Source organism: Sus scrofa, chromosome 11, assembly GCF_000003025.6.
Source record: "Sus scrofa isolate TJ Tabasco breed Duroc chromosome 11, Sscrofa11.1, whole genome shotgun sequence".
Classification (NCBI taxonomy): domain Eukaryota; kingdom Metazoa; phylum Chordata; class Mammalia; order Artiodactyla; family Suidae; genus Sus; species Sus scrofa.
The window spans coordinates 25808251-25834812 of record NC_010453.5 but is presented as its reverse complement, the minus strand read 5'-3'; the positions used below and the strand labels follow the sequence as shown (position 1 = coordinate 25834812).

General features: G+C 41.6%; 1 protein-coding gene across 6 annotated transcripts in view; it reads right to left on the bottom strand.

Annotated features, from left to right (window-relative positions):
- ELF1 (E74 like ETS transcription factor 1) overlaps positions 1-26562 on the bottom strand; it is a 124524-nt gene that overhangs the window by 61801 nt on the left and 36161 nt on the right. The window contains exon 1 of one of the 6 annotated variants that reach the window (XM_021065637.1): positions 24128-24582. The exons of 2 other annotated variants lie outside the window; for them this stretch is intronic. The gene's annotated coding sequence lies outside the window, so the exon portion shown is untranslated. Of the gene's footprint in view, positions 1-10685; positions 12404-24127; positions 24583-26562 lie in introns of those variants that run through there. 3 more of the 6 variants (XM_021065634.1, XM_021065639.1, XM_021065636.1) reach the window with 3 other exon arrangements.

The window sequence follows — 26562 nt, the reverse complement described above, 5'->3', positions numbered from 1 at the left end:
CACATGGAGGTTCCCAGGCTAGGGGTCCAACTGGAGCCATAGCCACCGGCCTACACCACAGCCACAGCAATGCGGGATCCAAGCTGCATCTGCAACCTACACCACAGCTCATGGCAACACCGGGTCCTTAACCCACTGAGCAAGGCCAGGGATAGAACCCGCAACCCTCATGGTTCCTAGGCGGACTTGCCAACCACTGCGCCACGACAGCAACTCCTCCTCCTCTTCTCTGAGTAGTTATATAGCCTTTGGCAAGAGCCAACAAGGTTCTTGGGAAGAATTTTTCTAATTCCTGATCCAGAGGCACCACCCATACATATTAGAGGGACTTAAATAACAGGCTCCAAGCATTAAATTTTTTTCAGTAAGAGACGAGACTGAACATTATATCAATGATTTTTTTCATGAGCCAACTGACCCCTGTACCCAAGGTCGAACAGGTGGACAGCATGAATAGAAGGACAACTAGAACCTTCATTTCCTAAGTCAAACTCTGTCCGTGACTAGAATGCACAGCCTCTAAATCTACCCAAATCCTTTATGCTGCAATGGTTTAGAACTTGGGTTTCTAGGAACTCCCATCGTGGCACAGTGGTTAACGAATCCGACTAGGAACCATGAGGTTTCGGGTTCAATCCCTGGCCTTGCTCAGTGGGTTAAGGATCCAGCATTGCTGGGAGCTGTGGTATAGGTCACAGATGCGGCTCAGATCCCGTGTTGCTGTGGCTCTGGTGTAGGCAGGTGGCTATAGCTCCCACTCGACCTCTAGCCCGGGAACCTCCATATGCCGCGGGAGTGGCCCAAGAAATGGCAAAAAAGATCAAAAAAACAAAACAAAATAAAACACCTGGGTTTCTACGTAAATACACAGGTCAAATTAGAAAAACACAAATCTTTGTCTCTAGTTGAGCTCCCGATGTCCAAACCCACTCACTGAAGTATCTTTTAGGTAGGTCTACATCAGGGCCCCTCAGAGTCAATGTGTCTAAAACATGTCCAAGACTGAACTTATCATTTTATTCCTCAAATTTTCTCTGGAATGGAAAAAAACATTATAAGTACTCAGGCAAAAGCAGAGGCATTTTTTTCTACTCCAACAAAATTATAATGTCTTTAGGTAAATGTAAAACTTGTTTGCGTTTCCCAACCATTAGCTATACGTATGATGTTCAGGAACTCTGCTGTATTAATAGTTCCCAAACATAATTTTCAGAGTGTCCCTAGTCTTTGTAAAACAACACGTAAAAAGAGAAAGCTGTTCATTCAACACAAGGACTTCAAACAGTTAACTTAATTGCACAGTTTTGAAAGGTCACCCAGTTGGGAATCTACCAAATAACAGCAACTCCCCAAGCTGGCTCTCGTATCTTTCAACTGGGTAAGGACCATATTCTTAGTCTTCAAGGAAACATGCCAGAGGAATGTCTCATCATCAGTCAGGTTCCTAACCTCTGATGGACAAGCTAGAGATTTAAGGTAAAATCGTAGTGCAAGCACAACAGTTAAGAGCGCAGGCTCTGGAGTCAGACCACTTGGGTTTGAATCTGCACTGTGACTTTGGACAAGTTATGCAGGGTCAGTCTCTTCCTGCAAAATAGGTATGAGCCACGGTTTCCTCATTCTGTAAAATGGGTATGACGAATAACACCCAAATCTACAGCCTGTGAAGATGAGATGCAAACGCATGTGCAGAATGCCTGGCACGTAAGTTTTATTCAATAAACACGAGCTTCATTATAGGCTAAATACAGTGCAAGAGATGTGTAAAAGGTGCATGCCAGGTAACTAGTGATTCCTTACGTCTCATTTCCATACTCACGGGGAGTCACCCTTACCTATCTGCTGGACTCCAATAAAGAACACTGGAGCCCCATTACCAACAAAAGGAGAATTCTAGTCTAGTGCCTAAAAATTGGCACCTATTTGATAAATCCAGTTGCTTCAAGGTTGGGACCACATCCTGTCTGGCAGGCTTCCCTTAACACCAAGTTCCATTATGCCCCCCTTCCAAACAAAATGAATTTACTGACTGTAAACATAAAACCCTTAGCTGCACCGCTGGCTACTACAACCAATTCAAATGGTTAATTTCTGTGTATCTTATTATAAAAAGATTTCATGTATTATAAACATAGGAGAGTCAAAATCAGTTTTTAATGCTTTTCACACTTGCTGCTTTAATCCCTAGCCGAATGCAAATTTAAGCTTCCTTCAAAAGGGCTTTAAATACAAGGGCCTATAAACCCATAATTCATAATGATATTTTTAAGAAAATCATTGCTACCCCTTGGAAGTCACTAAGCCATCAACGCCTTACGTTCAACAAGAAAATTGAAAAAAAGGAACCAATCAAACAAAATAAAAAGCAAAAATCTTTTAGATTAGACATCAGTTCTGGCCCAAAGAAGGTAAAATACACCAGCTTAGTCAATGGATGAATGACTACCTTTAATTTGAATGACTTTCTAATAAAATATTCAGATTGTGTATTTATATTTATCATTATATTCATATTTCTAGGGCTGGGAGTATCTAAAGAACTGGAATTTTGTAGCAACTTCAGACATCAAGTACCTGAATGGACAGTATTTTTATATGAAGAGAGAACCGAATAAACAGCTCTTTTCAACATACAGACATACCCCTCCTAAGAAGAGCAAACATATTTAGAAAACCCAAGACACCAGAAGAAATACAACAAAAATGAAAGACAGTAGAGTAAGACCAGTGAGAGCAGAGAGGCTAGTCAAGTTAGAAATGAGAGGCAAGCAATAAACCCATAAAGTGTAATGACTGAAATTCTTAAGTAAAAGACCATAGTTGGGCCTTTTCAGATGTTTTCCAGTATAACAGAATGCTTTATATGAGCTCCCAGCCAGAAGTGAAAATAATAAATCAGTGTTATCAAGATAAATACTATACCATCTTCCAAGGGCCTGTGGAGTCTCAATCTAAAAAAGGGTGGAATCAGGTGCTTTTCGAGCTGAAAAAGATCTAAGAATCACCTAGGACAAGGCATTCACTGAAAAGTTAGAGAATTTTGGCCTAGAGCCCTCTGGCTTGTCCAAGGTCCCCTAGACAGTTAATGGCAAAGAACCAAACAATTCTCTACTTTTCCCCAATTCCCAGCATTAATTGTCTACTTACACCCCTGTATCTACATGAATAGATCATGAGTATTTTTCACAGTGGATTATCTGGATAAATGAAGATGTTCTCAGAAGTACCAGCTATATTACCACCTATGTCATGTAAGTAGCCAGCCTGCTTTAAAGCATCTTTCATTGAAGGGGAGGCAGGGGAAATGAAGTACCTAGATCTTTTTCGGAAGGAGAGCTCTTATCTCCACCCGAATGAAACACAAACTGAGGTTTTTGTATGCTGGTGACACACGCAAAGCTGCAGGAGGCCTTGGACATCTGAATAAGCTCACCTTAGCTTCACCATGTTAAAATGAAACAAACAAAAAACCCACAAAGTCAATACGCTCAAGGGAATAGGCTGAGGTGCCTCTGCTCCACCTTTTTGCTGACACCCCAGAACAGTTCCAGGAGTCGGAGGGCAGGCTGCAATTACTCACCACCCAGACCTGAAAGGCCGGTTCTTGCACATTGCTCTCCACCTCCCATCATTGGCCTCTTGGGCCTACCTGGTGTCAGATTACACTCAGGCAGCCTTGGTAGCACCTTGCAAAACGGCCAACCAGATCTCATACCTAGACCTGTTCAGACCTGTGGTCTCAAGATTAACCCTTTTTCTGAGCATGTTCTCAAAACAAGAGAATTTAAAACCAAAGAGAAATAGCCAACAGTGATCAGACACCGTTTTCTTCGCCTTGGTGGCGAAAAAATGTTTTACTTTCTCCAAATGGCTGAAAGTGATAACTGTCAAAAAGTCATTAATCTGGTGCTTTCATTATGCAAATAAACTGATTGAAGGAACTTTCCTCCCTGCAGCGCCCAAACACCGACAAAAACACACCTATCCAGGGAACACGAACATGCTAAAATGTACTTGTCAGCAAGACCTGTTTGGGCAGCTGAAAAATTTCTTTCTATAACAAACAAGAATCAGCTTGAAAGAAAACTGTTTTGTTTCTGTGGCTGGTTTATTCCCTTATTTAATATTTTCATCTTCGGAGAAAAGGTATGCTCTAGACTGCCCTACCCTGAGAATACAGCAGATACCCCCCCAAATGAAAAGATGGGCAACTTGCTTCTCTACTTAAAGCTAATCAGTGGCTTCCACTACCCATAAGAAAAACTTCAAATGCATGAACAGAGCTTCATGCCCCAAAAAGATGTAGGAAAAATGCAGCCAGTCATCTGAACGTCTGGGCTGGAAGACTGAAGAGGTACAGGCCACCGACCAAGCTTAAAAGAACACCTCTGTCACAATTTTACGACTCTTCACTCCAATCTCAAAAACAGGTATTCCAGCATTTTTGCATTTTATAGTCCCGCATGGCTTCCTACCCTACCCCGTTTTATTAAAGAAACCGAAGTCAGCTCTGCCTCAACTTCTCCCAACTCCTTCCCAGGCTTCCTCTGTCCTCCCTGAGAGGCTCAACCCAGACCTCCTCACACCTTCCTGGGTGATCATGACCTTTTGTACCTGTGGCATTTTAGGGGCCCCTTCCAGGTCACAGCAGAACCAGACTTGAGAATATAAACTCTAGGAGTTCCCGCCGTGGCGCAGTGGCTAACGAATCCGACTGGGAACCATGAGGTTGTGGGTTTGATCCCTGGCCTTGCTCAGTGGGTTAAGGATCTGGTGTTGCTGTGGGCTGTGGTGTAGGTGGCAGATGCAGCTTGGATCCCGCGTTGCTGTGGCTCTGTTGCAGGCCAGGGGCTACACCTCCGATTCGACCCTTAGCCTGGGAACCTCCATATGCCATGGGTGCAGCCCTAGAAAAAGACAAAAATAATAATAATAATAATATAAACTCTACACTGAGAACTAACTATGTCTAGATACTTACATCGCAACACGACAATGGGAAGAAAAATTCTGTAAACATGTATGTGTAACTTGGTCCCCATGCTGTACAGTGGGAAAAAAATTAAAATAAAATTTAAAAAATAAGAAAATTAAAAATAAAAATATAGTGGACACCTTTAAATAAAAAAAAGAACATAAACTCTGGAGAAGCCAAACACTGTCACTGTTCCTCAGGCCATCAACAAATCTGATGGACCCAGACCCTCGTGCACAAAACCTCCTGCTCCCTGCATGTAGAAGACCCCTAATTTCATAGCATACCCCATTTTCTTCTTTAAATAATAGAAATCTATGTTGAATAAACTTGGATATGATCCAACAATCCTGATGCTTCAGGCCAGGATCCTTCAGATGGGATTCTTCCCACCACCACCCTCGTTAACTGGAGCTCACGTAAGAAGCTAAACTCAATGACACCCAAAATACTAGAGGCAGTAAAAGCGCAAGATGAGAGATGAGAAGGTAGAAGGAAGGGCATGAGCTTAGGATAAATTACACATAAAAGTTTGTATTTTCCTACTGTACAAATTTTAGACTGAAGCACACTTTAAGTACCATGCTCAGTACTATAAAGATTGATCATACAGAACAGTTCCAGTTTTAGGCCCTCCATCTTTGATAAATTCTCAATTTTTAAATCCTTTGAATCCATTTTCGTTACCGTTAATGAAAGTACACCGACGACCCTTGTATGAGGTTTTCTCCCATAGGAAACAGTTTTCTTATGCTCATCTGATGTCCTTGCAGAGCTAATCCCAGGATCCTAGCACATCCATGTGCAGAAGAAACTATGCTTCGACGGAGACTTGGTGGAAAATATATGGATGAAGAGTTACTGACGGTCCCCCTAAGCTCAGCACTGTGGGAAGTACAAGGAGATAACGCATGGCCTTGTTCCCAGGATGCTCATGATCCAGTTTGGGAAACAAGATCAAGAGAGACAACAATTGAACACCAAAAGTATTTCATGAAACACCAGGAAAACTGGCCAATAGGGCAGCATTTCAGGAGAGGGGATGGTCAAATGGGTCAAGACAATGAAGGGCCTCAACTTGACCTTCAAATGAGTTGGGTCTACCGCCTCACCACCCTGAACACGCAATCTCACCTGATCTTGGAAGCTAAGCAGGGTTGGGCCTGGGTGATACTGGGATGGTTGGACGGGAAACTGTCCAAGAATGTTGGCGTGCTGTGGGCTTTAAAGAAAAAGGGAGGTACAGAGTTCCCGTCGTGGCTTAGTGGTTAATGAAGCCGACTAGGAACCATGAGGTTGTGGGTTCGATCCCTGGCCTCGCTCAGTGGGTTAAGGATCCGGCGTGGTCGTGAGCTGTGGTGTAGGTTGCAAACGCATCTCAGATCCCTTGTGGCTGTGGCCGTGGCCTAGGCCAGTGGCTACAGCTCCGATTGGAACCCTAGCCTGGGAACCTCCATATGCCACGGGAGGCGGCCCTAGAAAAGGCAAAAAGGCAAAAAGACAAAAAAAAAAAAAAAAAAAAAAAAAAAAAAAGTGAGGTAGGATGTAGAGAGACGATGGGGGAGGGGAAAGATAATAAAGTAGAGGGTATATATGTACCTGTGTTCAATCATGTGTTTCCCCGTGTGTGTGTGTGTGTGTGTGTGTGTGAAGGCTGAGACACGAAAGAATGAAAAGGATCAAAATTGACCCAAGCAGGAGTTCCCATCATGGCATAGTGGAAACAAATCTGACTAGGAACCACGAAGTTGTGGGTTCGATCCCTGGTCTTGCTCAGTGGGTTAAGGATCTGGCATTTCCGTGAGCTGTGGTGTAGGTCACAGACATGGTTCAGATCCCACGTGGCCGTGGCCGTGGTGCAGGCTGGTAGCTACAGCTTTGATTCTACCCCTAGCCTGGGAACCTCCATATGCCACGGGTGTGGCCTTAAAATTTAAAAAAAATTTTAAAAAATTAAAAAAAAAAAACCTGACCCAAGTACATTTGGAGACATTTTAACAACTAGATAACAGCGAAGAAGTGGCAATGGGAAATGGTAGAAAATGTGCTTTTTAAAGCAACGCAAAACCAAATTATGGAGAGTCCTGAAAGCCAGGCAGTGGAATTTAGGCTTGATTTGGAAAGAAAAAGTGGCAAGTTCCTGGAGCTTTTCAAAGCTGGTTGCAACAACGGAGTGTGGTCCCCTGATTATAAACCCCAGTGCAAGTCACATATGTGGGATACGGTAACTACCATCCAAAAATAATGAGAACGGCTTAAACAAACATTACGGAGCCTGATTGCTACACTGATAACTTCTAGCCACCAATGTGTATACTATCCTCCTTAAATTCTTCATTAATTACTTTGTAACAGAGATCCTCAACAAGGATTTGTAAACCACTCATAGTGTGGGGAAATTATTTAAAACAAAAATCAATCACTGCACTAGTTCACTGAGAGTTTTTATTCTTTGCCTAAGAATTGAAAGGGAGAGAGAGGAAGATAAGATTTTCCAGAAGATATGACTTATCGCCACGCAATCCTCCTTAGACGTTACTCAACTGAACATCAAAACTGTCCTACATCCAGAGTTCCCGCTGTGCTGCAAAGAGATCCTCAGCATCCTGCAGCACCAGGACGCAGATCCCTGACCTGGCACAGCGGCTTAAAGGATCCAGTGTTCCCACAGATGTGGTTCAGATCTGACTCATGGCCCAGGGAATGCCATATACCACAGGGCAGCCGAAAAGGAAAAAAAAATCTTATATCCATTTGGATAGCAGAGATACTTTGAAATATATGAACTAGTTGCATTTATGGAGAACTGCATCTTGCCATTTATAGTATCGAACAGTCTGAATGGATGATGCTGATTTACTCGGTGAAGAAGGGTGACATGCATGACAGATCAAAGTACCAGAGGCACTTAATAGAGACGTCTATCACCACCTTTCAAGGAATCTTCACTTTCTTCCAGGATGATGTTGAGAAGGGAGATGCTCCTGGAGTGCCTCCCGTGGCGTAGCAGAAATGAGTCTGTCTAGGAACCATGAGGTTTTGGGCTCCATCTCTGGCCTCGCTCAATGGGTTAAGAACCTGGTGTTGCAGTGAGCTGTGGTGTGGGTCACAGATGGGGCTCGGATCTGCTGTGGCTGTGCCTGTGGTGGAGGCCGGCAGCTGTAACTCTGATTCGACCCCTGGCCTGGGAACCTCCATATGCCGTGGGTGCAGCCCTAAAAAGACCAAAAAAAAAAAAACTTGCTTTCGTAGAGGTAACAGGCACTTAGGTTTTTAAAAACACTTTCACATGAAGACACATCCAGAAATTGTACAACAACAAAATAAAGTCCACGTACATTATTATCTGTTGGTAATATCTAATGCCTAATAAGTGGTTTACAATCTCTAAAGCAGAACACTATACTACTTTACTTAATTCTTAAACATCTCTAACAACCCCTGATGTTTCTGCGTAGAAGCAAAAAAACATGACACTTATTATCCTCAAGGCATTTGAGAAAGAGAGGACAACAGCAAATTAGGAAATAAGTCAAAGAAAATAATAACTACTACTCGTGTGCACCAGGCCTTATGCTAAAGAACTTTGCTTTCTCTGTCATTGAAACTTCCTATCAGTAATAACCGCAGATTGAGAGAGCCAATCCAATAAGGGCAAGGACTCTGTCATGGTCACCACACTCCCATGGCTTACACAGATGGCCTAAGACAAATGTGCGCCAAAGGAATACTCGAGATGCTCAGAGTCTGAGCACCTGGCTGGCTTCAGCTCACCCTCATGCATCTACTACCTGCCGAACAAACACCCAGTGCGTACCTACAATACGCCAGACTCTGTTCTAGCTGGAAGGAAGACAGCAGTGAATAAAAACAGATCACAATTCCTGCCTTTGCAGGGCTGCTTTTTTGTTTTTTGTTTTTGTTTTTTTTGGTCTTTTTGCCATTTCTAGGGCCGCTCCCACAGCATATGGAGGTTCCCAGGCTAGGGGTCCAATTGGAACTGTAGCCACTGGCCTATGCCAGAGCCACAGCAACGCAGGATCCGAGCCGCATCTTCAACCCACACCATAGCTCACGGCAACGCCAGATCCTCAACCCACTGAGCTAGTCCAGGAATCAAACCTGCAACCTCATGGTTCCTAGTCGGATTCATTAACCACTGCACCACGACGGGAACTCCTGCGGGGCTTCTAATCTAGTGATCTTAATGTTCCCCTTCAAAACATTCCACTTGAAAAATGTGCAATGGACATCAACACAGGTTATCTTACAACCTGTGAACAGAAACTCCGCCCCCTTCCTTCCAGATCTACCTCCCAGCCACCGCCCTGTCCTTGATAACTGGACACAGAAAATGTGACCTCTCCAACTCTAAGCGGAGAGTAAAAATTGTGGGAGAATGTTTTACCTCTCAGACAGTCTGTAGGTACAGGAAGAGTGGAAGGGAAAAATTGAGGTGAAAATAGATACAGTGAAATCCAACAGCTGACTTCTTCCAGGCAAAGCCCAGAGCCTCCATTTCACCTTTTTTTTTTTTTTTTTGTCTTTTTAGGGCTGCACTCGCAGCATATGGAGGTTCCCAGGCTAGGGGTCCAATCGGAGCTGTAGTTGCCCGCCTATACCACAGCTCACGGCAGCATCGGAGCCTTAATCAACTGAGAGAGGCCAGGGATCAAACCTGCGACCTGCGTGCTCATGGATGCTCATCGGATTTGTTTCCACAGAGCCACGACAGGAACTCCTTTCACTTTAATTTTTAATTTGACTTTGAATGAATTGAGATTTAACAGCAACTTAAGCGTTTACTGGGTTTTTTTTTTTTTTTAAGCATCCCCTTGACAAATATAAACACTCCAAGGAAGAAGAGCAGATTCTCACAGTTTTGTCTTTTCCCATATACCAGGTGGCCTTCAGAAAGCATCAGTACTATCTATGTTCTTTATTTATTTCACAGGCACTCACTAGGGACCTACCTGCCAGACACTGGAGGGTAAGGGAGAAGGACAAGAAAGAGAAAGTAGCTAAGACACAGTCTTCCCTCTGGGCAATCAGTCTATCAGCTAAAACAAAAGGTGCAGCCAAAGCTTATTCTCCCAGGGTATTCAGGAATTATTTGCTGGGGTGGGGGGTGGAGAGAATGGGGACGGGGGTAGGGGGGGGAATGGAGGGACACACATCCTAAGTAAAAGGAGCAAAGATAAACCCAAAAGCTTAAATCACTACGTAATAGGTAAAACAGTAATTTAATGAAAACAAACTTTTTCCTAAAGGACACAGGATGTAGCATCAGAAGACCCGCATTCAAATCCTAGTTTTGCCAATGGCTAACTATATTTTCTTGGCTAAGTCAACCTCTGTGATCTTCCTTCCATCATGTTAACGTTGTACCTAGTTAAGATTTTACTCTGAACCGTAAAGCGCTCTAAAGTTTTAAAGATCACCGATACACCAAGAGACAAAAATAAATGCTCATCAAAATATTGAAACCAACGTATGAGCTCGTCATTTCATACTGAACCTATACCACCGACACAAATGTGGGTGCCAGTCTTGCACGACCCATAAACATTTCCCACAAGTAAAATGTCAAATCTTCTACATCCAACATCGAATTGTAATCCACACCATCTACGTAACACAAAACAAGCCCACAACATCCCTAGAATCGACAAGTGACACCAAGTTTAATGAAACAAGCTTTATACTTAACCGGTCTCCCTAATGGGAAATTAGAGCAGCAATTGTACATCTGTGTCTCTGTTCCTCTCATCGTGGTTTAACTGACAGGAAGCAGAGAACGAGATACGGCACACAAACGTCAAGAATTTCCTGCCTTCTCTGCTACATCTTTATGTCTTGTTTTATAAATAGTCCAATAGTTTATGTGAAAATGTACCGAAGCTCGGTATCAGAAACAGCACGTAACAAATGGCGAAGACTTCACGAGAACAGACCAAATAAAAGTGTTGTGAGGTTTGGATCTAAGGTCAGCCTGCTCATGAAGACTCATTATTAATAGTTTTCTTAAGAAGTCTTCTTAGGGAGTAAACACCTTACAAATGAAGACTTGAAAACCACAATGACTGAGTCAAAAAGTCAAGCGTCTGAACAATAGAATAAGACCTCAGACTATTTTTCCCAATTGCTTAGATGTGTAACACTTGACCGCCGAGGTAGAAGACCCCACCCCCAAACCCACCCGTGCCTCTAAAAAAGATAACAACCACCAAAAACAAAATAAGACCAACAACAACAACCAAAAAACACCTTTGATCAACTGACTCAAAACAAAGCAGGTCAGGTACCTCTACAACTTCACCAGGCTGTACCGGTCTCCGGGTTGGGATGTCCAAAATGACTCCATGTTTTATCACCGCAAGGAAACTCATCCTGTGGCCTTTCTTTCTTAAAGAGAATTTAATCAAGTTCTCTTTCTTAAGAGAACTTAATTATCTGCTTTAAGCATGGCATTATGTTCCTAAGGCAAGCAACATTTCTAAAATGAGGGTCTTGAAAATTCATTCATTTTTATTCAGTATTCTTCAACGAAAATATCTAGAGTTCATTCTTTTCCACCGTGGAAGGGTTATTAGCGCCTTCCTAGCATAGCTTTAGTATATTTCTGCTCTCACTTGTGCATGTATTATCCTCAACCATCCCTGGGATGGAGGGAATAAATGCTCCCTGAGCCCTGAGGGAAGTGTCCATTTCCTCACACATCAGCTCCCTTCTCACAGCCTCTGGCTCTGCTGCCCAGTGGAAGCACCCAAACGGTGGGAAAAGTCTTCGAACATCTGCCAACAGCCTGGTGTCTCCCACCTTACATCAAACATGCTAACGACGCTGGGCAAGTGTTCCAGTCAACCAAGTACAGATGAAAAATACACCTTCCTTTCAGTTTATTCCCAAGACTAACAGGTTGTAAACTATCCTATAACCACCCATAGACCAAAGGATCAAATATAACACCCGCCTTGAAAATGGTTCACACCATAAAATGTTTGAATAAACAAATGATTTACACAACCAATCCTGCTCCTAAATACGAATTGTTTAATACTCTCAAACTAAAATGTATATAGCAGTAATTCTAATTAACTATGCTAATTTAAATCTAAGATGTTCACATTCTTTTTCTTTATGCTTTTAATTACATAGGTGTGTGTGTTTTGTGTGGTAAATGTTAAACCTTTCATAAATAGTATAATACTGTATATATTCTTCTGGCATGCTTTAATAAGCTTCTTTAAGACATAAAAGTCTGAATAAACGCAAAGGTTATTTGGAAAAGAAGTTTAAACATTCGCTAGGACTTAGCACTTAGAAAACTATTATTAGCAAAGAAAGACAAGTCATGATTATTAGGCTTCCATTATAACAAAGAAATATCTAAATGCATAAGGCAGCTCTCACCAAAAGTGTTCTGGGAGTTCCCATCATGGCGCAGTGGTTAACGAATCCGACTAGGAACCATGAGGTTGCGGGTTCGGTCCCTGCCCTTGCTCAGTGGGTTAAGGATCCGGCGCTGCCATGAGCTGTGGTGTAGGTTGCAGACGCGGCTTGGATCCCGCGTTGCTGTTGCTGTGGCTGTGGCGTGGTCCGGCGGCTGCAGCTCCGATTTGACCCCTAGCCTGGGAACCTCCATATGCCGCGGGAGCGACCCAAAGAAATAGCAAAAAGACAAAAAAAAAAAAAAAAAGTGTTCTGACCTTCTGCAGAAGGAAGATAGCCCACTTTAGGAATGCTGTGTGTAGAGATCTTAACAAGACACTTGGGGGTCTAACCTCAATAGTCTCTTTCTAACTTGCCTAAGGCTACGCACCACCACCAACACAGTGATGCTTCCACCCGCATCCGATACGTTCTCCATTGCCTTAAGAAAATCTCTGGCTGTGTTGGTTTTAGAAACTCACTTCCTTAACTCACTCTGACGCTAAATAATATACAGAAACTCAAAGTTCTCCCAGCTAAAAAGAACACAAGAGGAAAATGTAAACCAGTACCTGCCTAATGAGGAACTGATGCTACACGAAGAGGTGAACTGAAGGCATATTTCACCTGCTACCATAAAGCATATAAAAACGATCGATACCACTGCCAATCCCTTTTATTGCGAAAATTAAAGCTACTGCAAAGAAATCCCTGAGACTGAAGAGAAACCAGTAACTGCCTTCTTGAGCCTTTCAATTTCCCTTTTCTTAATCACAGAGTCACCAGCTAAAAGGAAATATTGAGGCTCAGAATCAACATTCACTTTCATGGAGAAATGCTGATGTCCTCATTAGAGAGGTGCCCCAAATAGAAAAATATCATATAATAAGCCTATATTTAATATGAACTTTCATAAACTTAGATTTCCACTACATAATCGTATGGACGTACCATCGTTTATTTAACTCATCCTTATATCTGGACACTGGGATTATTTCCAACGTTACGCTCAAGCCCGTCATTTTCAAAATGTAATCCTCAAACCTACAGAGGATCCAGAACTTTTCAGGGAGTTCATGAGGTCAAAATTGTTTTCCTAGTAATACGAAGGAATTACTCGCCCCTTTTCACTGGGTTGACTTCACATTGATGGAGCAAAGGCAGGTGACACTCTCAGTGCCATAAGCATGAACCAAGGCTGTGTCACCAAACCACACCAGCCATTGTATTCTTTCCCACTAGGCATGCAGATGGGAAAAAAAGGCAGTTGCACTTAAGAATGTACTTGACATAGAGTAAAAAAGTATTCCTTCTCTTGACACTTCCACCAATAGATGCATGTATTTTAAACAGTTTAAGTGATAAAACGGGAAGTATGCGTGCAGGACTTCTGTCATAGACTAAAACAGAATGGTTGTCTTGAAGAAATGCGTTAGTGCTACTACCGTTTGGGTTATGAGCTAAACTAACTGCTTCTTTCATGGGACACCACATTTCCTTCAAAGAACTATTCAGAAATGAGTATGTGGCAGACATTTTCTCAAAAATGGACAAAGTGAGCCCATCACTTCAAGGAAAACAACTAACAGCTCTTGTCACCAATGGTAAAATGCAAGCTTTCGGCTGAAAATCAGAATCTTGGAAAACCTGTACCCATGACTTGGAGCTTGTTGGCTTTCCAATTCATAAAAGACATTTCTGATGAGACTGGTGTGATGGTAAAAAATGCAATTTTTACAAAACGTGTGGTTACCAAAGGGAGAAGTGGAGAGGGATAAACTAGGAGTCTGGGATTGGCAGACACACATTACTGCATGCAAAGCGGATAAACAACGAGGTCCTATATTCAGTATCTTGTAACAAACTATAATGGAAAAGAATCTGAAAAAGAATATATACGTATGTATAACATTTTGCTGTACACCAGAAACTGTCACAACATTGTAAACTGGCTATACTTCAATTAAAAAATTACTGCCCCCCCAAAAAATGTCATTTTTAAAAACAGTCAAATGACCAATGAATGATGTTACACAATCTCACTTAGGTAAATGATTAATTAATTAATTAATTAATTTTTAAGCATCAAAGTGATTTTTGTTGTTTTGTTTATTACTCAATGACTTTATTACATTTATAGTTGTACAATGATTATCACAATCCAATTTTATAGGATTTCCATCCCACAACCCCAGCGCATCCTCCCACCCCACAAACTGTCTCCTTTGGAGACCATACGTTTTTCAAAGTCTGTGAGTCAGTCGGTATCTGTTCTGCAAAGAAGTTCATTCTGTCCTTTTTTAATGTATTTAAAGTGCAAGATAAACAAATGGATTTTAATGTTACAGAGAACGAAAAGTTCATTGAATAGGGTTTCAGAGTCCTTTTGCACTAGCCTTTAAGGAAACTACCATTTGTTGAGTTTAGGTGCATTATCAGAGGAGAAATCCAGAGTTACCTGAAGTGGCTATTAAAATATATCCCCCTTTACCAATGAGACATTTGTGCGAAACCAAATTTTCTTCTCATTCTTCAACCAAAGCAGCATATTAGAATAAATCGAATACAAAAGTCAATATGAGAATCTAGCTGTCTTCAGTTAAGCCAAAGATTTAAAGAATTTTCAGTTCTCTCAATACAGCTTTTGTTCTGGAAAATATAACTGTCTTCTACAAAGATTATGATGTTAACATGATTGAGTGGACATTTAAATAAATTAATTTTAATATTTGTGTTTTAATCTCTAATATTGATAAACATTGATAAACATAAGCCACATGAACAAAGGCTCTTTGACATATTCAACAATTTTTAAGAGTATAAAGAAGACAGAAAGTTTGAAAACATACAAAGAATACCAAGTCTGAGAACTGCTATGCTATTATAACCAGTGACTATCCTTACACCTAAATCTTTGTTCAGTTCCTTACGTTTTCTTTAGGACAGAGTCCTGGAACTGAGATCATTATCTAAAAAGGCATGTACATTTTCAATGCATTTGATATAGGCCAACTGCCCTCCAGAAGTTTCTTCAATTTATACTGCTATCAACAGAATATGTGCACGCATTTTTTTTTTTTTTTTTTTTTTTTTGTCTTTTTGCCTTTTCTAGGGCCACTTCAGCGGCATATGGAGGTTCCCAGGCTAGAGGTCAAATTGAAACTGTAGCCACCGGCCTATGCCAGAGCCACAGCAACACGGGATCCAAGCTGCGTCTGCAACCTACACTACAGCGCTTACGCTGGATCCTTAACCCACTGAGCAAGGGCAGGGATAGAACCCGCAACCTCCTGGTTCCTAGTCGGATACATTAACCACTGCGCCATGACGGGAACTCCTGTACGTGCACATTTAATGGCATTGTCATCAATCCACAATACTTTAACTTTTGTCAATATGATATGGGCAAAAAAAAGAATATTTCACTTAATTTGGATTCCTTTATCAGCAAGCTTAATTTTATAATTAAATATAATAATTAATATTCTCCGCAATTTTAGTAAATTTTGCTATTTTTTTAAAGAAGGAATTGGGAAGGGCACAAACAAGGTGACCATCTATGATTTTCTTCATTGGGAAAAATAAACCTTCAAACTACTGTTTTTATTCTAGTTGTTCTGGTCTAGAATACTTGTGATTTTTTTTCAACTTCTCCTCAAACTGGCTGTTCTTCAATAAAACTCTGCTTTACTAGTTATAAAAAAGGACTAAGTCAAAGGCTAAAAGTACCAATGATCTATTAAATTGTTCAATCTCAGGCAAGATACTTAACCAGAGTTTCCTAAAAAATACTGAGATGGGGAAAAAGGATTTATCTGTAATAATGATATTTAAATTACTAGTTGCAACAGAGCATCATTCTTGCAGTGACAAGATCCCTTTTTACTCTTGAAAAGTATTGAGTACCATAAACACCTTTTGTTTACATGGGCTATATTTATCAGTATACAAGGTATTTTCAAGTATAGGCTATTATTTATTACATGCCCTTCAAATGGGCCCTTTCTTCGGAGAAGAGCAATATAGAGAGAAAACTCTCTGGAATATATCCCCCCCCCACCTTGGTAAAATAAAGCTGTTAAAAAAGATAAGTTCTAGTACACTTTCCTCATCTCAGCAGTTCACACAGAGGGCTTGGAGAATACTAATATATTTATCTGCAATTTTCTCTCATCATCATATACATTATAATATAGTTTTAAATGAAAGTTAATTATGAAACCTTATGAATAAGGTTTCTATGTTTGGTTCACTGCTATAGTCACCAGCCTCAAGACAGACAATAAATAACTGCTGAATGAATCAATAAATTATATCAGATGGAATGAAAAGGAATATTAAAAAAACCTAAGAGACGCCTAAATTGCATGACTTATAAGAATCCTTCCAACTATAAAATCCTATGACTTCTACTTCCATTCGCTCCTAATTAATAAATGGGAGGCACTTACTGTTTGGTAGTCAAAAATGCCAATGCCTGCAACTTCCTGTAAAGGCATCAATTGCCCATTTGTTTAGGGTCCTGGAGGATTTGAGCCCCCAGGACAAAAAACACCATAGTAAGATGCCCAGTGGGTTAAGAAGGCATCAATGGCAGGCATCTGTTGCCCAGAAAGATAATGAAACACTCTAAATTATCTTAGACTATTCATTCTCTCCATACGCTTTGTAACCTCTTCACACACCTCCGTGTGATGATACAACAGAGAATTCTTTGCACATATGTTCCAAGAATCATGTGCAAAAGTGTTCCCAAACTGGAAATAATCTACTGCCATCAACAAGAGAGACTAAATGCGTTCTGGTATATGGACTGACGATGCACTACTATACTGCAATTAAAATTAATTCAGAGAAATCTCAGAGTTAAACGAAAGCAGCAGGTCCCTATAGCATATACATGGTATGATCCGTTTAAACAAAGTCCAAAGGCTTACAACTATAAAGCAAACATTATCACCAAAATCAAGATAATAGCTATTTTTAAGGAGAAACAAACAATGTAGAGTAGATGCAGAGGAGGGCAGAGTGGGGATTTCTGTCTTAATAAAACATGCTCTATTTTTCTTTTCTTTTCTTTTCTTTTTTTTTTTTTTTTTTGTGTGTGCCACACCTGAGGCATATGGAGGTTCCCAGGCCAGGGGCTGAATCCAAGCTACAGCTGCTGGCCTGCGCCACAGCCACAGCAATGCTGGCTCTGAGTGGCATCTGCGACCTACACCACAGCTCACGGATCCTTAACCCGCTGAGCGAGGCCAGGGATCGAACCCTCAACCTCATGGTTCCTAGTCGGATTCGTTAACCACTGCGCCACGACGGGAACTCCGCATGCTTTATTTCTAACGTCGGCTGCTGAGACATGGGTAAACACTGTGTAATTACATTTAAACTGCACGTTTTGCATATTCTCCTACATTCACATTTCACAGTTTTAAAGAAAAAAGGATAAGGAATGGCCCCATTACAATAGGCACCTTCCATGTAGTATTTTGACATAAAAAGATGCACATAAACCAAGCTATTAACACTTTTTTTTTTTTTTTTTTTTTTTTGGTCTTTTTGCTATTTCTTTGGGCCGCTTCCGTGGCACATGGAGGTTCCCAGGCTAGGGGTCAAATTGGAGCTGTAGCCGCCGGCCTACACCAGAGCCACAGCAACTCGGGATCCGAGCCGCATCTGCAACCTACACCACAGCTCATGGCAACGCCAGATCCTTAACCCACGGAGCAAGGGCAGGGACTGAACCTGCAACCTCATGGTTCCTAGTCGGATTCGTCAACCACTGCGCCACGACGGGAACTCCAACACCTTCTTTTTATAGTTTTATTTATTATAATACTTTCTAGTTTCACTGTTTATAGGATTGCTCTCTAAACACAGACAAAAACCAACTTTTTTTTTTTTTTTCCTTTCTAGGGTCGCACCCTTGGCATATGGAGGTTTCCAGGCTAGGGGTCTAATTGGAGCTGTAAGTGCCAGCCTACACCACAGTCACAACCACATCAGATCCGAGCCACATCTTCGACCTACACCACAGCTCATGGCAAGGCCAGATTCTTATCTCACTGAGCAAGGCCAGGGATCAAACGTGGGTCCTCATGGATGGATACTAGTCAGAGTCATTTCCGCTGAGCCACGACGAAGAGCCCCCCAACTTTCTTTAATTTAGACTTTTTAAACTCATTATGCCAATAAATCTGGTACCATGCACCTCTGCACAAATACAGCGACCACTATGTGACTAAGCGTCCTTCACAGAGATAATGAACCTTACGTGACTTCACATCATGTCAAGTCACACCGGTTCCTGCTCCCTTGAACTGTATTCTCTATTCTATAGGGTAGAAGACAGGACAAGGATAGATCCCAGAAAACACAGACTGGAAAAATCAAGAAACCAAAAACTGGTGTAAGTGTTTGCCTCTAGGCAGCAGGACTGAAAGTGGGAAGGGGAGAGGAGGGAGGCTGCTTTCCATTAAAGGCTTTTCTGTGAGATTTCTACCCATGTGCATCACTTTGATACCTTTTTGATATAAATATTGTTGAATCAATCGTCAAAAAACTCTAGGAAAGCATTCATATTGTTTACAGTTGCCTCTTTTTTTGATGCTAGCCGTCAATCTCAGGCTACAAAATATGGAGATTAAAAAAAGGCGGATGCTGGGAGTTCCTGTTGTGGCTCAGAGGTAAGGAACCTGACTAGGATCCATGAGGGTGGGGGTTCGATCCCTGGCCTCGATCAGGGGGTTAAGGATCCAGGGTTGCCATGAGCTGTGGGGTAGGCTGCAGATGTGGCTTGGATCCCGCGTGGCTGAGGCTGTGGCGTAGAAGTTTGGGAGGAGGCTTCTGATGATGAGGATGGTGTTGATTCAGATACTTATTACTGGAAGAGAAGGAATAAAAATGTTTCTGCACAGAAATTTCTACAACCACAGCTCCGCTGCATAATTTATTCCCTCTACCAACAAAGCAAACAGCACAGAAGTTTTTTGTTTTCTGGGGTTTTTTTTTCATAAGGGTGCGGTGCCTGACATTTGTAGCGCAGATCAACAGCTACTCTTACTTCAGTATATAGACTGTCTTACAAAACACAAAAATAGAGGTAACAAATAGCTTTTGCTTTAGGAGTTCCTCCCTACTAAAGGAGAAAGAAATTGCTCAGATAGTTGTGATTACTTAATTTCTACCATTTATATGAAGCAGCTCCTAAGCAAAGGAGCAAAATATACTGACCAAGGGATGGAAGCGAAATTACATTCAGACCATTCAAGTAATGGGACTCTTCTTCCCATTCCTACAAGAGTCTAGGAACCCTTTGCTTCATTAGATGAGATAGAATGTAAGGCAAAGCCGACAAATATGCAATCGATTATGCAGTTAAATGTCCAAAGAAATCTCAAAAATCATATCCAAGTATCACATGGTAAAAAACAAACAAAACAACAACAACAAAAAACTTACTCCCTCCAGATTCAAACAATTACAAAGACTAATAGTGCATTTCTCAGGAGAAAAGAATTCTCAAAGCCTGTAAGTGCTACCCTCAATCACTGTTTTTATTAGAATACCAAGGGTAAAAGAACTAGAGAGATACCATGAAGCACAAAAGAGAACTTAAAAAAATAATAATAATAAATAACACTGGGAGAATGATGGTTCCCTGAGAGATAAAGAAGAGGCTAATTACATCTGAAAAACAAAAATAATGAGGTTAATTCTATTTTGTGGTCAAGATGGCAGTGAGTGGGGAGTGGGAGGGGGACATGAAGAATTAGAGGAAAGGAAAGAGGGAGAGCCATCAAGCTGAAAGGCACAGACAGCAACAGCAAAGAACTTGAGTAGAGAGAAGGATAACTATGCTACAGAGATGAAGCTACAGAAGTTCTGACACTGATGATATTTTTATTTTTTTTGTCTCTTTGCCTTTTCTAGGGCCGCTCCCTCGGCATATGGAGGTTCCCAGGCTAGGGGTCTAATCGGAGCCGTAGCCACCTGCCTACACCACCGCCACAGCAACGCGGGATCCGAGACGAGTCTGCGACCTATACCACAGCTCACAGCAATGCCAGATCCCCAACCCATTGAGCAAGGGCAGGGATCGAACCCGAAACCTCATGGTTCCTAGTCGGATTCGTTAACCACTGCGCCACAACAGGAACTCCTGACGCTGATGATAAATACACCAATCACCTTCTTTACTGACCAGAGACTGTGGGCTTCCAAATATCATTGCTCCTTCAAAATTTAGATACGAAAATGCTAAGTAACGCATGAATCATTCTTCACAGCTCTGAACCCTGAAAACGCTCTTTCCAAGAAGGTATGGCAGCCTGAGCATCACAGCCATCTAAGCTACCTATTAAAACTGCAGACTGATAAGCCAAACCCCAGGCCTGAAGGACCAGAAGCTACAAATTGAAGCCAGGTGATTCTCTGTTCCACCAAAGGTCAAAAACTACTGCCTTAAAGGTAGTATACTACCAGGCAGGTGTTAGGTTTTTCTTTGGTTACAACGTGTGGACACCAGAGATTGAGCTGAGAGCCACATGCCCTTTAAAGATTCACCACCACTAACTTTATTCAATTATTTTTTGGCACACTTGCAGCATGTGGAAGTTCTTGAGCCAGGGGTTGAACCCTAGCCACAGCAGTGACAATGCCGGATCTTTAACCCACTTGGCCACCAGGGAGCTCCCAGGCACCACTAACTTTAGAAGGACCTGCCCAACTGAGTAGCCAAGGGTTTTAAATGCAACCAATAATAATGGCCTATACACATGTGCTTGAAACTCTATCAAAGGGTGACAAAGAGAAAAAGAATAAACTATCTCTGATCTCTAAGAGATTATAGTCTTACTAAAGACACTCCTTTTGACCTACGCCACTGCTATTCAACCTTCAATGGGCGTCATTCCTACAGACCCATTCTTCCCTGCTTATTTTAAGTCTCTGTCATCTTTCATCTCTAGGCAGAGTCTGAACCGAAATTTAACACCTCAGTGGTTTGGGTCCATTCTTTACTTATTTCACCTGTGTCACCACACCCTGTGGTTCCAGGAAGAATCTAAAATCTCTAAGAATACAGTCCCGGTTTTCCAGCCTTCTGTACCCTATGCGGTGCTTATGAGGACAATGATACCCACGTTACGGAGGATCCGACAGTGAATTAGCTTAGAGAACTCAGAAATTTAGGAGATTCAAACGTCACAGGCAAAGTAATTTTTAAAAATCTGAATTTCCAGACCTAAAAAAAAAAAGGCAGGTCTAAAGACAATTTCAACCACCATCATCAAAAAGAGAATTGTATTCCCCAGAAAATTCCAAAAGTATATACAGTATAATGGTATGTATAGTAAACTTTCCAAGAAGAAGAGAAGGTATGATAAAAGGAATGAGATTCTTAATTACGGGAAGGTTAAAGTCAAGACTATACTGGAGTTAGAGTTTGGAGACCTCTCGCTTTATAAACATATGCAAAGTTGTACACACACTTCAATGGAACAAGGCATCATGGTAAACAGTATCTGCCCGCCCAAAAGAATATGTGGTAAAAGGAAAGCAGAAATAAACCTTGTTTGTATCTAGAAGTTCAAAATAAATTCCCAAACCCTTGTCTTTCCAGCTCCCTTAAGGCTATCTTAAATAAGCAACGTCACAATGCTTCAACGATGAAAAAATTCTCGTAGTGACCAAAGGCTGTTGTAGAAATGAAATGGTGCAGGCACCCTCACTCTGATGAAAAGGGCAGCTAGTTTAAACAGGTTCAAAATCATGAGTTAATGCATGTGGTCATACCCAAATCACCAAAACGATCACCAAGCAACTTCATTAAGGTTGTATTTACTCTAGAGGCAATACAGACCGTTTCAAAGCAGGCCTCGCTTGGGATGGCAGGAGCAGCTCCAGGCCGAAGGCCCACCAGCGAGCCCCGCACAACCTTGAGCAAGTCACGAGACCTCTTTGGGCCCCTGTTCCTTCCACGATAGAAGGGAGGCCATTGGAACGGTCTTTTTCAACATTCTACGACTTGGTAATTCTAATTCTGATGACTCACATAAAATGCACATTCAATCTTATAAAAGGAAAGGGGTGGGATGGTAACTGCCTAGTAAGGCTCGTGCTTTTTTTTTCCCCTTCCTTCTCCCCAAGTCCCACTTCAATCTTCTCCACCTTATAAGAAACTGATATCTAGGACGGTTAGCTATTTTATTTAAACGGCACTCATTCCTAAATTTGAAGAAACTGAATTCTTCTACCTCTCTTTAATAAAGGAAGAAAGGAAAGGCCAAAAGGTTTCCTTACATTTTTCATACAGAGCAGAAGAGAAGTCAATGCAGCCTTGCTTACTCAAAAGCTGAGCAAACCAGCCAGACGCAAGCAAAGGTGACAGCAAATGGCTCAGAACAGCGCTGGGAAGGTGTCTGTTTGTACTTTTCTTATAAGACCACGAAATGAGATGCAATAACATAAACAATCCTTTCAAAGAGTCAGAAATAATAATTGACTGCCTTTCTACCTTCCCTTTCATCTGACACTTAGAAAACCGTTAACAGTAAATTTCGCAGAGAACCAGCTAAATCTCATTACAGTCAGGAATAAAGGACTTGGCAAGTTTTAGTTCCAAAAACTCGATTCGGAATCACTGCATGTTCAAATCTTACTCTCATTCAAAGTTTAGTTTCGCAAGTAATTTTCAGAGAAATTTACTACTGCATCCAGCTTCTCGGACAACCTAGAACTTCAAGGCACACAACCAGAACATATATTGACCAAAATCTCTTAATTTCACCAATGAAAAAATATTTCAGGAAAAGACTAAGCAATCTTTTCTGTCACTAAAGGTATTTTTTTAAATTCAAAACCAGCAAAGTTTCATAGTTTTATAGACAGAAGGTCAATATTCTTTACTTTTTCTTTTAACAGAAATCAAAATACCTGTTTCCTCAGAAGCTAGTTATGCTTCTAAAGTTGTTATCAGAACAAGTTCCAGTGTGAACTATAAAACTTGATCATTTTTTTCTAAGCGTAAATGAACCATTCTAGCTCTTCTTCCGCTTTATTTAATAATCAATTTTACTTGTCACCTAAATGCCTGCTCCCTTTATTCAAACTTCTATTTAGTTTACACGAAACTTCATTTTGGAATTCCTTCACTTTCAAGAGAGGAAAAAAGAAATGACCGCCAATGAGCAACACCTATGACTGAGCTGTCCCCAAACTTCCCCTTAATTAAAACGCCACAACAAGACCCCTTGCTTCTGAAGGTCATTCTTGCCCCTGAATTTCTTGCCTAATCTCCATCACACACAAACAGCACAGTTTACACACTGCCCTCACAAATACAATCCCCCCCCCTTTTTTTTTCGAATTAAAATGTGACCTAGTTTGCTTTGCAGTTTAAAAAGAAAGAAAGAAAGAAAGGAAGAAAGAAAAAAAAAATCTCCTTTATTCTCCAGTCACACAGGAGGGGATCATAAAAGCACACGAAATGCCAAAAATGTTTTACCAAGAAGACCTAACACTTTCCAGAACTGGAAGGCTTTGTATCCCCCCCACCCCGAAGGGAAGGGCCATCAGGCATGTGACTGCCTACACGGGGGTTTTTTTCCAGAGTTAAAAGAACACATGCAGCCAGGTTCTTCCACAGGTAAAGACCCACACCCTCCGCTTATCAGCTCAGGAGGCAGCCAGAAGCACAGAGGCAAAAAAATCTTGAGTTACCTTCAGATGGGCTCTTTCTCTTTAGATCCTGTCCTTTGGGCTGGAAAAATAAAAAGCAATCCGGCAAGTTTTATGCTGTTAAAATGGCTCCTGGAGATTGGGGAAGTGGTGTCTGTGCTTCTGCTTATGAGTCATACATGAAACTGAGTGTTTCTAAGGGAGGCACGCCCATGTGGCCGTGGACCCAATTGCTCGGCTTAGGTCAAACATGCAAATAAATCCACAGGTAAAAATCGGGCGAGAGGCAGGGCCAAGGAGCGCGAGACATACCTTGATGAAACCATGGCTCGGCTCAGGTCCATCCCCTGAATTTTAAAATGAACGGGACAAGAGACTCAGAATCTAGAAGGCAGCCAAGGGCACAATCTGTAGGTTGTTTTAAAAAAGACGAGCTCAGGTTTTAAAAGTTATTTTCATAGGGTCGGTAAATAAAACGATGAAAGGAAAAAGAAAAACAAAAAACAAAAAACAAAAAAAAAAACAGAAACAGCACAGTATGGGAGGGGAAGGGCAGGGAGACAGTAAACTTTCTGGCTTTTAATGTAACAATGGCCTGGTTAGGCTAACCTGGCTACTCATTAACTCCTATATAAAAGAGTTACACATATTGCGATGTAATCTGGAGAAGCAAGCACCTTGCAATTCGAGATGCAGATTTCTAAGTTCACCAAGCAGATAAAAATCCACCAGAAAATTCAAAGGTCGGTGGAAAAATAGGAGTGAATTACTAATCTGGTTTTCGGAATTCAAAAACCACAGGAGTTAGACAGGAGCTGAGAGTCCAAAACAGCAAAGTGATTTTAAACCAAATTGCAAGCCTGACAACAACCCTATTTGGAAACATTATCGAGGCAGTCACGAATCAAAAATCTACTTTCAAGTGATAGCCACAGTTTTCTTGACCTTGTGAACAAAATCGTCCACAAATAAAAGCCAGCTGTGTGCCAGGCACCCTGCTAGGGCTCTCCTGAGGCACTGAGGACGAGCCTCAGGGTGTCAACAAACGTGGCCAGTGAAGTTTTGTTCTCCAGGTCACCAAACGCTACATCTAACAAGGTGCACAAGCAGCTGAAACGGCAGTTACTACGGCGACTTCCCTGGCCCCCTGGGTGAGTATTTATTCATTTCTTCCAAGAGCTTCAGTTGAACAAAAGGGCTTGAAAGCATTATGAACTTCCAGAAGTGCTTGAGATGAAGAAGCACAACTCACTAGCCTTCATTCTAACCTTTTGCAAAAAGTAAACAGGATTTAGCAAGCTTTTCTCCTTTAGTGAATTATTGGAAGCAATTACTCTGGAATTTAATTACTAGAAGCACAGTTAAGGGACAAGCGGTCACTGGCTTAGGAACTTTATAAACCGCTACAAAACAGCATGATTGCCAACCAACTTTCTGCCCATAAAGTGCCTATTTATTTATTCCACAGCACACTTGACTCATCTTTTTACTAAAATAATCTCCATGACTTAATAAATTGTTAATAAAAACTATGCTAAGAAGAAAAACAGGGAGTTCCTATCATGGCTCAGGGGCAACGAAACCAACTATAGGACGCAGGTTCGATCCCTGGCCTCGCTCAGTGGGCTAAGGATCCGGCAGTGCCGTGAGCTGTGGTGTAAGTCGCAGACACGGCTCGGATCCCCAGTTGCTGTGGCTGTGGTGTAGGCCAGCAGGTGTAGCTTTGGTCCCCTAGCCTGGGAACCTCCATATGCCGCAGGTGCAGCCCTAAAAAGCAACAACAAAAAAAAAAAGAAAAAAGAAAAAAGAAATAAGAAAAGTTATAAGGGGTGAAAGAGGGACTAGTGAAAGGATGATGTCTGAACAAACAAGTGACAGAGTGGATAATGATTTTTAAAGCCTGTAACACTACAAATACAACTTTTTTCTTTTTTTTTTGTCTTTTTGCCTTTTCTAGGGCCACTCCCACCACATATGGAGGTTCGCAGGCTAGGGGTTGAATCGGAGCTGTAGCCGCCGGCCTACACCCCAGCCACAGCAACACGGGATCCAGGTCGCATCTGCGACCTACACCACAGCTCACGGTAACACCGGATCCTTAACCCACTGAGCAAGGGCAGGGATCGAACCCACAACCTCATGGTTCCTAGTCGGATTTGTTAACCACTGAGCCACGAAGGGAACTCCTAATATAACTTTAAAAGTACCAGGATCAGAAGCCAATCTGAAAGGTCAGTAAATTCTACACATTCCCTGAGAACATCACCATACAGTAAATGCCTAGAGGTCAGCATTATTATGATAAAGGTGTTTGTTTTTTTTTAAGTGACTAGTATCAAATGCGTAAAAAAAAATTTTTATAAGGTATAGATATATAAAAGGATAGGAGCTCCCACTGTGGCACAGTGGGTTGAGAATCCGATTATAGCAGCTTGGGTCTCCACGGAGGCAGAGGTTTGTGTCCTTGCCTGGCACCG